The 12,980-nt window shown below is 37.6% G+C and overlaps 1 long non-coding RNA gene across 1 annotated transcript in view; it reads right to left on the bottom strand.

The window, feature by feature from the left end:
- LOC137469166 (uncharacterized) overlaps positions 1-12,980 on the bottom strand; it is a 95,086-nt gene that overhangs the window by 24,656 nt on the left and 57,450 nt on the right. The window lies entirely within an intron of this gene.

Genomic DNA, 12,980 nt, shown 5'->3' with positions numbered 1-12,980 from the left:
GGCTGGGAGCCAGGAGACCTGAAGACACTGGGAAAACCTGCCAGAGTGCTAGTGTTGATTGGGATAGTTTTCTTCATAGTAGCTAATAAGGGGTTTGGATATGTGCTGAAAACAGTGTTGATAATGCAGGGATGATTTTGTTATTGCATAGTGGTGCTCACACAGAGTCAGGGTATTTTCTGCTCTTCACACCACCCCACCAGGAAGAAGGCTGGAGGACGGAAAGGAGTTGGGAGGGACACAGCAGATTTCAGTTTGGCAATGTTTGACTTCTTTGCTACGTGGGAAAAAACACATGCCACTTCTCATCAGATTTTTTTTTTTTTTTAATGCTAATCTCTTTAATTAATTTTATTCAGATGTTCCAGCTTCTGCCCTTTGGGTCCCAACTGTGCCTTAGATGAAGGGGACAGGCCACAGAAGGAAGTGTGACTACTGCTAGTGTTTCTTGGGGCTCTGGGTCACAGCTGGGCTCTCTGATGTGTCACTCCATGTCCCACTCCTCAAAAAGAGCTTTTTTCAATAATAGCTGGGTCATTACTTATTAGTGAACATTACTTTTGTAACTCTGCAACAAAAAGCTATTTTAACATATAAGTCTGCAGCTAAAAATACATTGACAGGAGAATTTCAGTGTGAATCATTAAAATGTACCTGAAGATGACCATCCTGCTGTTGCTTTGAATCACTTCCTGCAGTTTGCTGTGGACTGTTAGTCAAAAAGGAAATTCTAAGAAGAAATCTAAATTAACTCCTGGTCAATACAAATGCAGCTAGACTTGGATTCATATGTTCTGATTTCACATTGTGTTGCCTGAGTATACACTGAGTGCTAGCATGAGGCAGTGTTCACCCTGACTCTGGTTAAAGTTGTTGGGTATTTTATTTACATGATGTGAATTTCTCCAATGGGATTTTGTACCAAAATAAAAGCAGGTCTCCCTAAGACTCTCGAACTGGGATGAAAAATAACATTACAGCCCTGTTTTGGCATTCTTATCACTTGGGAAAGGATTGCCTGATACTAAAAGATTCTGAAGATGCAGCATGACTGTCATTGTGCAAGAGGAAATATTTATCCAAACCCATTTGCTTTTTTTCATTTTAAGGAGGAACATATGCTACTTTACTGAAAGTCCATTTTAGTGAGTATTTTATTTCTGAAAAATATTCAAGCACGTTTATTACAGTATAGCACACTTACAGGGAGTCAAGGGTGTATTGCTAAAAAAAAAAAAAAGAGGAAGCTTTCTGCAATCCAAACCACTGCTCATATACTTTCTGAAGCTTTATAGCCACTCTGGGAAGGTACATTCCTTAATATCTGACATCAAGACAGCTCCCAGGTAACAGAGAATTTCTCCATCCTTGGTTCACTTCTTCCTCTCCTGCTTCCCCTGTAATGCTTTAGTGTCTTGAAGGCCAACTAGAACTGCCATGCTACAGCTGTCTGTAGTTGCTAGCAATGACTTGTTGATTACCAGAATTTGTATTGACTGCAGGAGAACTGGGACATCAGCTCACAGCATCTTCTTTGGAAATTCATGATTTTCATAAGTTTGCAAAATCTAGCAGAGAAGAAAAAATTGTGTTGTTTTAAAGGAATTTTTGGAAGTGTTTGCATTCAAAAGTGTTTGAAAGTGTTTAGTCCTTCCTTTCCCTCATTGAGGACAATATGAGATGCTTTTTGTCACTAACTTAAGGCATTATTTCAGAGCAGTTCTCTTGCTAGAGTTTCAGGTCAACAAAGAGACATTGTCCGGACAGAAAGGTCATTTAAATATTTCTTTGAGAGCATTCTTTATTCCCTGGCTCCAGCCTGTGTTGGTCAGAGAGCTGACTCTCAGCTGGTGAGGCTGATTCCTTTGAAAATCGTTCCATTTCTTGAATATATGTACAGATGTTTTTATTCATATACCAAATAAAAGTGCCAGGTTTGCAGCACAAACAGAATTGAGTTTGAAATAATTCCTGGTACAACTGCGATTCAAAATGAATAACACCGCAGAGTGTTATTTGAATAGTAATGACTCCCACAGAGGCAGTAGTTTTGGAACTATATTATTAGCAAGAAAGCTTGAATTATGACCAATACCTATATGTTTCCAATATACTTTAAAAATTTTGCTGTTTCACTATTTTTTATTGCACTTAAAGTATGGGTTTGATGTCCGTGATTTGTGAAGCAGTTTTCTAGGTAGTTTTTGAGAAGGTTCTGTGGAAGTGAGTTTGATGTTAATAAAGCAACCAACAATTTGTTGTTGTTGCTATTTATTATTAATGTTTTATGGTGAAATAAAGAAAAAAATTGATACAAGCTGTATAAACAAAGCAGTACACGAAACAAAAATTAACTCAAGTCTACCACCACTTGGGTGAAGAAACATGACTATTTGGAAATATTATGTGCTTATCTGCTTGAGTTTTTTGGGGAAAAACTTGCAATAATTTTAGCTACTCAGTTATACATACTATCCTCAGGATAGGATATCTTGGCTTAGACCCTGGAGTCCTGTATAAGAAAAGATTGTTTCATCTACACATTAAGAACAGATCCCAAAAATACAGATGCTGCTGCTGTTCAGTTGACCCACAATAAATGACAGAAAAAATGTTGCCTCTCCATCAAGATTTTGAGCAACACTGTACATAGAGAGATTGTTTACTTCCTAGTCAAATAAGCCACCCAGTTGGGAATGGAACGCTGGAGAAGAGCACAGGACAGATCTTGCTTATCCCAGCTACTGAGGGAATGTTCTGGCACTCTGATGCCAGCAGTGCCAGCATGATGGTCCAGTTGGTGTGAGGCCAAGACTCTTCTCAAATCTCTGCATCCACTTCGCTTGGATATTAGTTTAGACACTGTTGAAAGCTTGTCTCCAATGGTTTCTGGGAGAGAAGGAGCCAGGCATATTCAATCTTTTACTTCTTACTTTCAGAACTGCTCTAAAATGTTTAAGATGTAAACATATGCAAGTTGAGTTTCCTTGCACAAATCTGTTGGGGGAGTGAGAGAGGGCATGCAGGACTATCTAATGTTTCAGTATCTAAAGCACCTGACAGACTTCAGCATCCCAAAGGAAGAAAGGAGGCGAAGTTGACTGCAAAATTCCAGATGTTTTTCCAAAGCTTTTTGTAATTGATTTGTCGTGGTTTGCTGTTATTTTTAAGTTCTAATAGCACCCTTGGGCTCAAAACTGGATCAAAATAATGGCCAAAGCCAGACACATGCTGCTTAACAGGGATAACATGGTGAGCAGGGGTAGAATCTCTCATAACTTTTGTCAGCATGTGATCTACATTAGTCCATTTTGACTCTGCGTATAGTCAGTGTAAATGTGTTGACGGTGATTCATCCCATCCTAGGATAAGTATTGACAGTGGATGAGCCACTCACTTTTATTGAGTACAGAGGGAAACAGCATTGACCAGATGTAAAGAGTTAAAGACTGGAAATTAGTAAAATGCAGCCCATCCATAATTGTAACTAGGGGTACTTTTATGTCATTATTAGATATAGCTTTGAAAATATTAGTACTGTGGGAATCCATTGACCTCACAGACACGAAGAAAAAAGTTTTCCTGCAGATGACAAAATAGTTTGCTTACAATAGATTTTTTTACTTACATAATCACTAATATGCAAGTTAGGCTTTAATTTATTGTTCCATAATGCAGGCTGACTATTCTAACTGATATTGCCACAAGTCTGATTCCCTTTGTCCAAAAAGAAAAGAATGCTCTCTTTGGATACATGCAGGGAAGTATTAAGACTTCAATGATCAGGAGAATGCACAACTGTGTCACAAAGAGCTTTAAATTAGATGGCACATAAAATGAATGACAGCTCTTATTTCTAAGCAAGGTATCTTTAAGCTGTGAAGAATTTGTAATGGAATGATTGATACTGACTGGAGTGTTTTATCCCCATCCTTTGATTCCAAAGTGTTGCCAGTCAAAATTGATGAGGACCCCTCTGAAATAAAGAGAAAAACTAAGTTCAGAGCAGTTTTCTGTGCACGCCAGAGATAGAAGTGAACTGTGTTAGGGAACTGCAAGTGATCACTTAATAAATTAAGACAGGTGGTGAAAAGATTTTTTATCCTGAATCCACATGGAAAAGTGAATAGAACTAAGATAATTACAAAAACTACTGACAACTGCCCTTGAAAAAATGATCAAAAAAGAGCAGGAAGTAGACACAACTGTCTATTATGTGCTTGTGAGAAAATACAAACTCCAATATGCACAGAGCAACAAACATTAACATGCACAAATCTTTACAAAGTGTAAAGAAGACCAAGACAAACTCTTCTCAAGAATGCAAAATTAGCATCCAATCTGCAATGAACACCACCCAAAACACCAAAAATTCTGGTTATATACCAGGATTCTATTTTATTCACTAAGAACCTGGTCAAATAGTGGAACAGGGTCTCAGAAAGGCTTTACAGTCTGTCTTTGTCAATTTGACAAGGCCCTGAGCAACCTTCGCTAACTGTTCCTGTTTTATGTAGGGGTTGGACTAGATGACCTGTGGAGGCCCTTTCAAACCTAAATTATTGGGTGAATCTACAAAAAAATGCATGAGCACTTACTAAGGATTTGTGAGATCTGCCTTTGCTGGGTTTAACAAAACACAACTACTGAAAAAATGTCACTTCCCTGAAAGAAGGACAATAGGGCTCTGATCTAATCTACCTAATTCTTGTTTAAGTTTTTTTAAGATTCTCAGTTGCTAGAATATTCCTTGTTTTAAAATTCAAAACAGATTTTTGTTTCAGAACAGTACAAAATAAAAATGTTTTGAAATAATCTCAGATTAAACTAGGACCCTGAAAAGAGTTTACATTTGGTTTGAATTTTGGAAAAATACATGAGTGAGTCAGTCCTTACTAAAAATAAAATATTTTCAAAAATCCATTTTTTGAGAGGAAAAAAAAAAAGCGTAACCTTTTCTCTAAGAACACAAGACACAGTATCAGCAAATTATTTAGGTGTGTTTATATTTTGGAAGAATGGGGTATTTTTACAATATATGACCGAGCCAGAGAAGCAGAGCGGAAGGAGGTGGAGAAAGGAAACAACAGGTTGAGAGGCTGGGAGACAGTCTTTGCTCCTTACTTACCCATTAGGGAACTACTCTGTGTAATCAAAAATTTCTTTAGACTCTTTTTTACAAATAGTACCACTAGGACTGCAAATGCACATTGGAGGACAGAAAAGCCAAGAGGCTTCTGCTTGGCATAAGGAGGAAGAGGAGGCCCCTACTGGAGTGCATCTGACAGCAGCTCTGGAGGCACTGCAGTCAGCGGGACCAGGAATGTCGGGTCCAAGAAAATGCTGTCAGCTGGGGAGGTACCAGAAGGAGATCAGTAGCACCAGAACCTCAAGCAAAATAGGATGTTCAGGAAACAGGGAAAAGCATCTGAATGCCTGAAAGAAATTGCCTGGCCCCTGCTCTGGTCAGCACTAGGGATCTAAGGCATCCCACCTGTTTGGTGATCAGACAAGCTAATGGAGGAACTGGGTCCAATATTAGGGAACAAGCCAGGTATAAAAAACAGGCAAGAGGTATAAAAAACAGGGTAAAACAGGGAACAGGGAGAATATATAGGAGATAAAGGAGGATGACACAGACAAAACAGTCAGACAGGCATGACAGAATAATTTTTAAGAAGAAGGTAGAAACTAACTCATAGGAAGCATAGCAAAAACAAACAGGAGCCTAGGAAACAGGGAAAAACATGCAAATCAGAAATTGATGAAAAAATGCACCAATGGGATTAGAAAGAGGTAGCATGAAGCAAATTGAGACTGTAACACTCTTCATACTCCCTGCCAGCTGGACATCTGTCTGTTTTCCTGAGGGACAAAAAGAGAGGATGGCTGTGACGGGTGATAATTTTGTATGTACACAGAGGGTTTTCATCTTGAGAAGCAAAAAGGTCTCTGTCCTTATGTTTTAGGTTTTCTGTTTAATTACACCTAATGGCATCCTCAGTGCATTACACACCAGAGCAGCTGTCACCAAAACAGGATCTTTCTACTCTGAGAGTCTAATGACCTATCATTTTTGCTTGACAGTGGGAGAAGCACTGAACTGCTGTGAACTACTTATGATTGTACCTGGTGACTTCTTTCTGCCTTCTGACCTCCCAGTGAAAATGGAAAAGTTGCTTGCAGTTTTTTTTAAGAGAGAGATTTTTCCAAACTTGTCTGCAACATCCTTCTTGATACAACACTGCTTTTTCAGCAATCTGACTTCTGAGATTATGGTGAAGAATTGATTACTGGTATTTCTGTAATGAAATCCTGCTTCTTCTGCCTTCATGAGCGAGAGAAAGGGTGAATAAACTCACTTAGCTTTTCTGAAGTGTAATAAGAAAGACTAAGAAATTTATTTTACCAGAATTAAGGTCTAAGTCAATCTTGAAAGAAGTCCTGCTCACCTGGTGTCCTGTTATCCCTGGAAGGGTTCAAGGCCAGGTTGGATGGAGCCCTGAGAAAATTGAAAATTGGCATCTATGTCCACCATAAGAGAAATCAAACAAGATGATCTTCAAGGTCCCGTCCACCCCAAACCATTCTGTGATTTCTATGATTTCTGTGGCAAAGACAACTAAAGGACTGTTATATGTACAAATGCCAAGCAGCAAGAACATCTGGCAAGAGTTTTGCTACCTCTAACAGAAATAGTGTGATGAGTTCTATTTTGAACATTATCTTGAAAATTTCAGACAAGTTAAACCAATTGCAAATCAGAGGCTGTACCATATTGGTGCACTCTATTTTTCCAATACTTTCTACAATTGTAGAACAACAGCACATGAGCTGTCAACTGAGATGAGAAATACACAATTAGGAAATAAGATGCAAAACTTGTTTCATCAATAAGATTCAATAGCCTTCGGATCCTTGCTAAGGGGTGTGTAAATCACAAATATATGTCTTTAGCTCAAGAAGAAATGTCTTTTTAAAATCTTTGAGCTAACTGAATTGCAGGCTTTAGAAAATTAAAAAAAAATATTATTATCATTCTGGGATTTGTGTGCTTCAGATAGCATATTAGAAGACTGTATAAGTTTCTTTTGGCCTTATCATCCTGGCATTGAGATTTTCAGCTGCAGTTTGGATGTGATGAACAAAATGAGACTTGTCCATTTTGGATGCTGTTTTCATGCCACAAGCAAGACCTCAGACAAGATGGCTCCTCTAAATTATGCCCCACATGTCAAAACACATCTAGTGTGTCTGCAGACCCTCAGATTAACTTCAATACTCTGCTGCTAGACCCTCTACAAGGTAAGGAGAGAAGGAGCAAGTGAATTTATCTCATCTGATAAATTGCAATAGTCTTTGCAGCTAAAAGGAAGCTGGTAGGATTTTCTTTCAATGACTACTAGCTGTTAGCAAAACTTGATAAAATGTTTGGTTGATAAACTAGATAAACTGCCACATAATTAAAGCATAGGTATGTTACATGTCAATTTTTCTTCAGTGAATTGCTGGAGCTGTGTGTAACACAAGGCAGATTTGTCCCTGCATTCTTCTCCTTTCTTTGCCCATGAAATCATAAGATGAAAATACAGTGACTTATTCAGTGGGACTTCCTGGAGAGTTACAGTTGTGATATCTGCCTAATGCAGTGTCACTGATGTCATCTTCCCTGCATGAGTAGCATTTTGTAAGTGTGATGCTCCAAAGAAATAGTCTTACAGAACTGCAAAGTAATAATAAAATATGTTTGCATTCTTATAATGAAACTCTATTTTTCCAGTCTTTAATCATCATATATGCATGTTTCTGCTGCAATTTAGGGAAAAAATTAAGCATAGCTTTAACTACAAAAACTGGGGTTTTTTTGTCATTATACCTTGCATTTCAAGTTGAGCACTTGTTTGAAAGCTTCTTTTTGGCCTGTATATTTAACCTTAGTGTTCATTTATGGCTTGTTGACAAAATGCAGTAATTAAAAAGGTTATGACACAGGTCGAGTCAGCAGAGAACCTGAAGAGAAGTCCAAGTGCAAGCATTCTGATTCTAAGGGTTAATTACCTCTTTCAGGATGCTTGATTTCTGTGAAATTCAATATGCCTTTTTACACATAGAACAGATCTAACTATCATTATAATTTCTATAGTTCCTTGTGTCCTTTCTTTTCTGAGATGTTTAGCTTCTTATGACACAGAATTGATTAACACCAAACCAGAGATACTCTTGGAATGAAACACTATGGGGTTTATGTCACAATACTGAACTCAAATCTTCCTGGGAGATCTTTTCCTGTGGATTGAAGAGCTCTCTAGGTATGCTGTTAGACTGAGTGATGAGTGAGCTGCTAATTTAAGAACGCAGCATGGAGCTCAGTTCTTATTGAAGAATTCAGCATGGAAAACCCTACAGAGGGTGAAAGCAAGGACAGGTAGTCTGGGAGGAATACAGAGAAATTGTCCAAGTAACCAGGAATCAAGTTAGGAAAGCTAAAGCCTGGACAGAATTCAATCTGACCAGGAATGTCAAAGACAACATGAAAAGCTTCTATATATATAAGTACATTAGTGATAAAATGAAGACTAGGGAAAATGGAGGCTGTCACTGGAAGGAAATGGGAGCCGTGGCCACCTGGGACATGGAGAAGGCTGAGGTACTCAACAGTATTGCAATCAGAGATGATTAACATCTTTGTTGGCAACATGGACAGGGGATCAAGGGCACCCTGAGCAAGTCTGCTGACAACACCAAGCTGTGTGGTGCACTTGACATGCTATAGGGAAGGGATGTCTTCCATAGGGGCCTGGACACACTTTAGAGATGGGCCAAGGCAATTAACATATAGACCAAAAATTAATGTCCCCATGTTCATCCAATTATTTTAACTTGGCCTTTTTATTCTTACTTCTTACCTTCTACTTTCCACCACATAAAACTGAAGCATGAAAAATGCCTTTATTGGAAGGGAAAACCAGCAAATTTTCCCATGTTTAACTTGGGGGAGAGTCCAGTGCATGTTTTCTCTCTCAGGAATTTTCACCAATAGCCACAAAGTTGTTGTGCAAACCCTCCAAGACAGTAAGATTTATTTGGCAATTGTCATACAGGCTTTGTTTGAAAAGGACTGTCAATGTCACTTTAAATTTGACATTGCATCCTAAATGTGGACTAAATCTCCAAATGATGAGTTTTCAAGATCATGTTTGCTCACATTTTTTACTGATTTTTCCTTCCTCTGGCTCTTATGAAGATTATTCCCACTCGCACCTGCACCTCAACTGTGGAAACCCTCACAAAGATCCCTGGAAATGTGGAGGTGTCAAGGTTTGCTCAGAGACAGGTGGAAGAACATTCATATTCAATGTCAGGCTTTGTTTTTTTTTCACTAAAACGGGTTTTGCTGTTTGCTTCTGACAGAGTGAAGTAACAGAAAATAATGTTCCTTTCCATGTTGTTTCCTAATACATTCAAGATTTATTTATTATTCTTCTACTTTTCTACCATTCTTTTAGCCATTCCTTTTGCAGAATCTAATTTTGGGAAACAAAACTTGACAATGCCCTACTCATGACATGTAACTGTCAACATTTCCAGAAGTAATTATGTTCCAAATGAACAATGCTTAAGTAAAAAAGCCTTAACTTCCCTTGAAGTAGACGTCTTAGCTGTGTTTAGCAGTGAATCATTGAACCCAGTTTGTTTCTATGTTTTAGGCAGCGAATTGTGAACTCAGTCTCTGGATATCTGACAAACCTTCTGTCTCTGATTCAGAGACATTTTACATGTAAGTCTTTAGCCCCAGAAGTACACAATTCAACCCTCCGGAGATAAAATTCACCTCCTCAAGGAGCATTGAGCACTCAGTTCTAAATTTGAACTGCTCAAGGTCTCTATCATTTGTAAGAGATTCATAAGCCAGGATGAATTTTGTAATCCTTTACTCAGTCAGAGCTCTGTGTCTGATCCCTGGCTAATCTAAATCATTTACAGCTAATCATTTAGGAATATGGATCAAGAAAAACTTGATCAAGGAGGTTTGTTGGGCAGATGCAGTCACCACCAATGGAGATGACAACAGCGGTCAAAACTGAAATTTGTACATTCGAAACTTATTCTAAATCTGCTATTATTTTAACCATGCCATGGTCACCTTTTTCAAGTCAGTTCTTAACTAGTCACCAAACCACTCCTCATCAGGGATTAGTTCAGTAGACAGTTAAATTAAGCTTCAGATCTCAAGCTTTATCCATTTTTATACTTATAAAGAGTAAAATAATACTGCACTAATTTTTCTGCAGAGAAGAATCTAATTTTGGGGATGTAAGTCACAAATGATTTCACAGTTTTTACTCAAACTTTTAAAAGAAAATTCAGCTTCAGGCAAGGCTTAATCAGAGGGAAATTTTACTTGAAAGAGTAGTGAATTTATTGAAATATATCTGTTAGAATGTAATAGAGGCAGCACTGGTGCTGACTGATATGCTTCGTTAAACAGTTTCATTAGGTCAAGGTCTCAAGCATAGAATTTCATAAGGATGCTGAATGTGTTGCAAATTCAATAGTCATCTTTTGTGTAATACATTAAACTTTTCCCAAAGAAATAGCCACAGAATAGAATTAGTAGAAAGTTTCTTTAAATCTTACCAGGGAACAAAACTGTTCTAATCTTGATGCTTGAAAAATATTTTGTGGTCAGAATAATGCCCTGAAGTCAGTGCTCAGAGAATAAAGAAAAGAAGGGTTAAATTGAACATTAAAAACTCATTATTAAAAGAAGTATACAGTCATTCTGCACCTTGCTTAACTCCCATTTATACCAAATATCAAACTTTCCAATTTCATTAGACTAAAGGAGGAATCATTGTTAAATAATGGTATCCAGGCGAAAAAAACTGTTTAGACATGACATTAATTCTCTGATGTCTCTGGAGGCAATGTCCATGCTCCCTGCACAGTGGTCAGAGACCTCAAGGCAGCTGACTCCTCTGAATGAAAACCTTGCATAACTCTACACCAGCCCTCAAATTTTCATTCTGAAGAAAATAAAAGAGTGAGTGTGATAAAACAACCAGTCTGGGAGAACCTGTTTTTTAATAATACATGAAGATGAACCTCTTAAGGACAGTTTAATTTCCCCTAATTCTAGCTGTCTAAAATTCAGGTGCAAGCCTAATGAAGAATTTCTCTATCACCAGAGGAAAAAGGTCAGTGCCTCAGTCAGCAGTTTAACCCATCACAAGTCATCAAAACTCTTACAGAGGGGAATTCACTGCCAGCACAGTGGGATTTGGATTATATATTCAAGCAGGATGATACAAAGGAATAAGCTTTTTTCAAAACTACTCTGGCAACAGATTCAGGGAATGAATTTTCTAAACAAACACCAGGTTTTTAAAATTTTCCATGGAAAAAAATTTAAAAATATTGTATTTAACAAAAAGGAATTTGGGAAGTAATTGAAAAGAAAATTAAATGGCCACAACTGTTTGAACATTTGTTTTCAATTAAATTCAAATCCTGGATAAATGCAACCAGGATGTCTCTCCATTGAAGTCAGAAATGCAGAATCGTAATCCAACCATCCTTAGTTATGTAACACAATTTAAAAACCTATCCAGTCCCAAAAGATCTGGGAAACCAACATGTTTCCATCTGCCTTTACAGATACAGGAAATCACAAGAAACTCCAGCTCCATGAAGAAAAGTGCATTTATCCTTGCTGCATTGCAGTGCTGCCAGATGTGTAAGGGCTGGCATGGATAATTTTGAAGAACATCTGTAATAGACACCCCAGGGAAGCAGAATCACTTTTCCTGGCACTAAGTCACACATGTTTCAATACCTTGTTTCCCAATTACAAGATGAGGATAGATATATCACCACAGATTGGCAATGCCTTATAGGGGTACTTGTTGTGAGCTGTAATTAAGCAATTTCTGTGAAATATATTGTCATAATATCAAGGATGATGATATACAAAAGCAAAACACCTCTACAAAGCACCAGAGAGACAAAAAATTTAATGGCTTATACACTTATTAAAAGCAGGTCTTAAAACCATAAAATTTCTGTTGTCCAAAGATAATTCATATTCACAGAGTATCTCCAGTCATTTTCACTTTATCCCATGTAAAACAAAAGATTTTGAATGCAAGAGAATTGTATTATACACACATCGCTCCAAAGCAATCGGAAACCAGGCATCAGGGTTCATCTAATTTGTTAAGAAAACCATTTGTTACCTATTGGTGTGAAAATCATGTTTACTGCTTATATTGCCTGAGGCAAAACACAAAGATTCAAAGTTAATTTTTTTTCATAAACAAAACATTGCAAAACTCTTCATTGCACTGTACTTTGAGCACAGGCTCAAGTGTTGGTGCTTGGATGCCATCTACTGGGTAGGACTTTATTGCAGCAACTCGTAGGGTCTTATTCTCTGCCAAACATCTCTGCAATCCAACTAAGTGACTGTGTATATGCTTCAGAATTCTGAATACGTTCTGTCTAATGTACTTTTTTTTCACTTTCTGGGATGAAGCGTATAGAGCTATTTTTCTCTGTCTTCAAAAAGTATCACTGCTATTAAATACGTGGCACTTAAGGAAACACAAGCTCTCCCTTTTAGCAATGCACTGATGCTAGCAAAGAAACCTGAATAATAATTGTACCAAAAAAAGAAACAAATACATGAAGATTAATACATAAGGCCATTATGTTAAAGAGCAGCTCAGTAAATTGTATTTATAAATGTAGTCAGTGAGATTTATAAGGCATGAAACTGAGCACTGATTTGAATTTCCTCTTAAGATGCACACTGTGTTTACATAGTCTGTGAGTCAGCAAAGCTCCTGAATGTTTGGGCAATTTTAAGGAAACAATAATTCCATTGATTTGAACCACATTTCTCACCTGCTTAAGGCAAAATGTGGGTGAAAAACTTCATTGGAACTCTATATAATAAGGCAGAACAGTTACCTTTAATG

Source organism: Anomalospiza imberbis, chromosome 2, assembly GCF_031753505.1.
Source record: "Anomalospiza imberbis isolate Cuckoo-Finch-1a 21T00152 chromosome 2, ASM3175350v1, whole genome shotgun sequence".
NCBI lineage: Eukaryota > Metazoa > Chordata > Aves > Passeriformes > Viduidae > Anomalospiza > Anomalospiza imberbis.
This window is presented reverse-complemented; position numbering and strand designations above follow the sequence as displayed.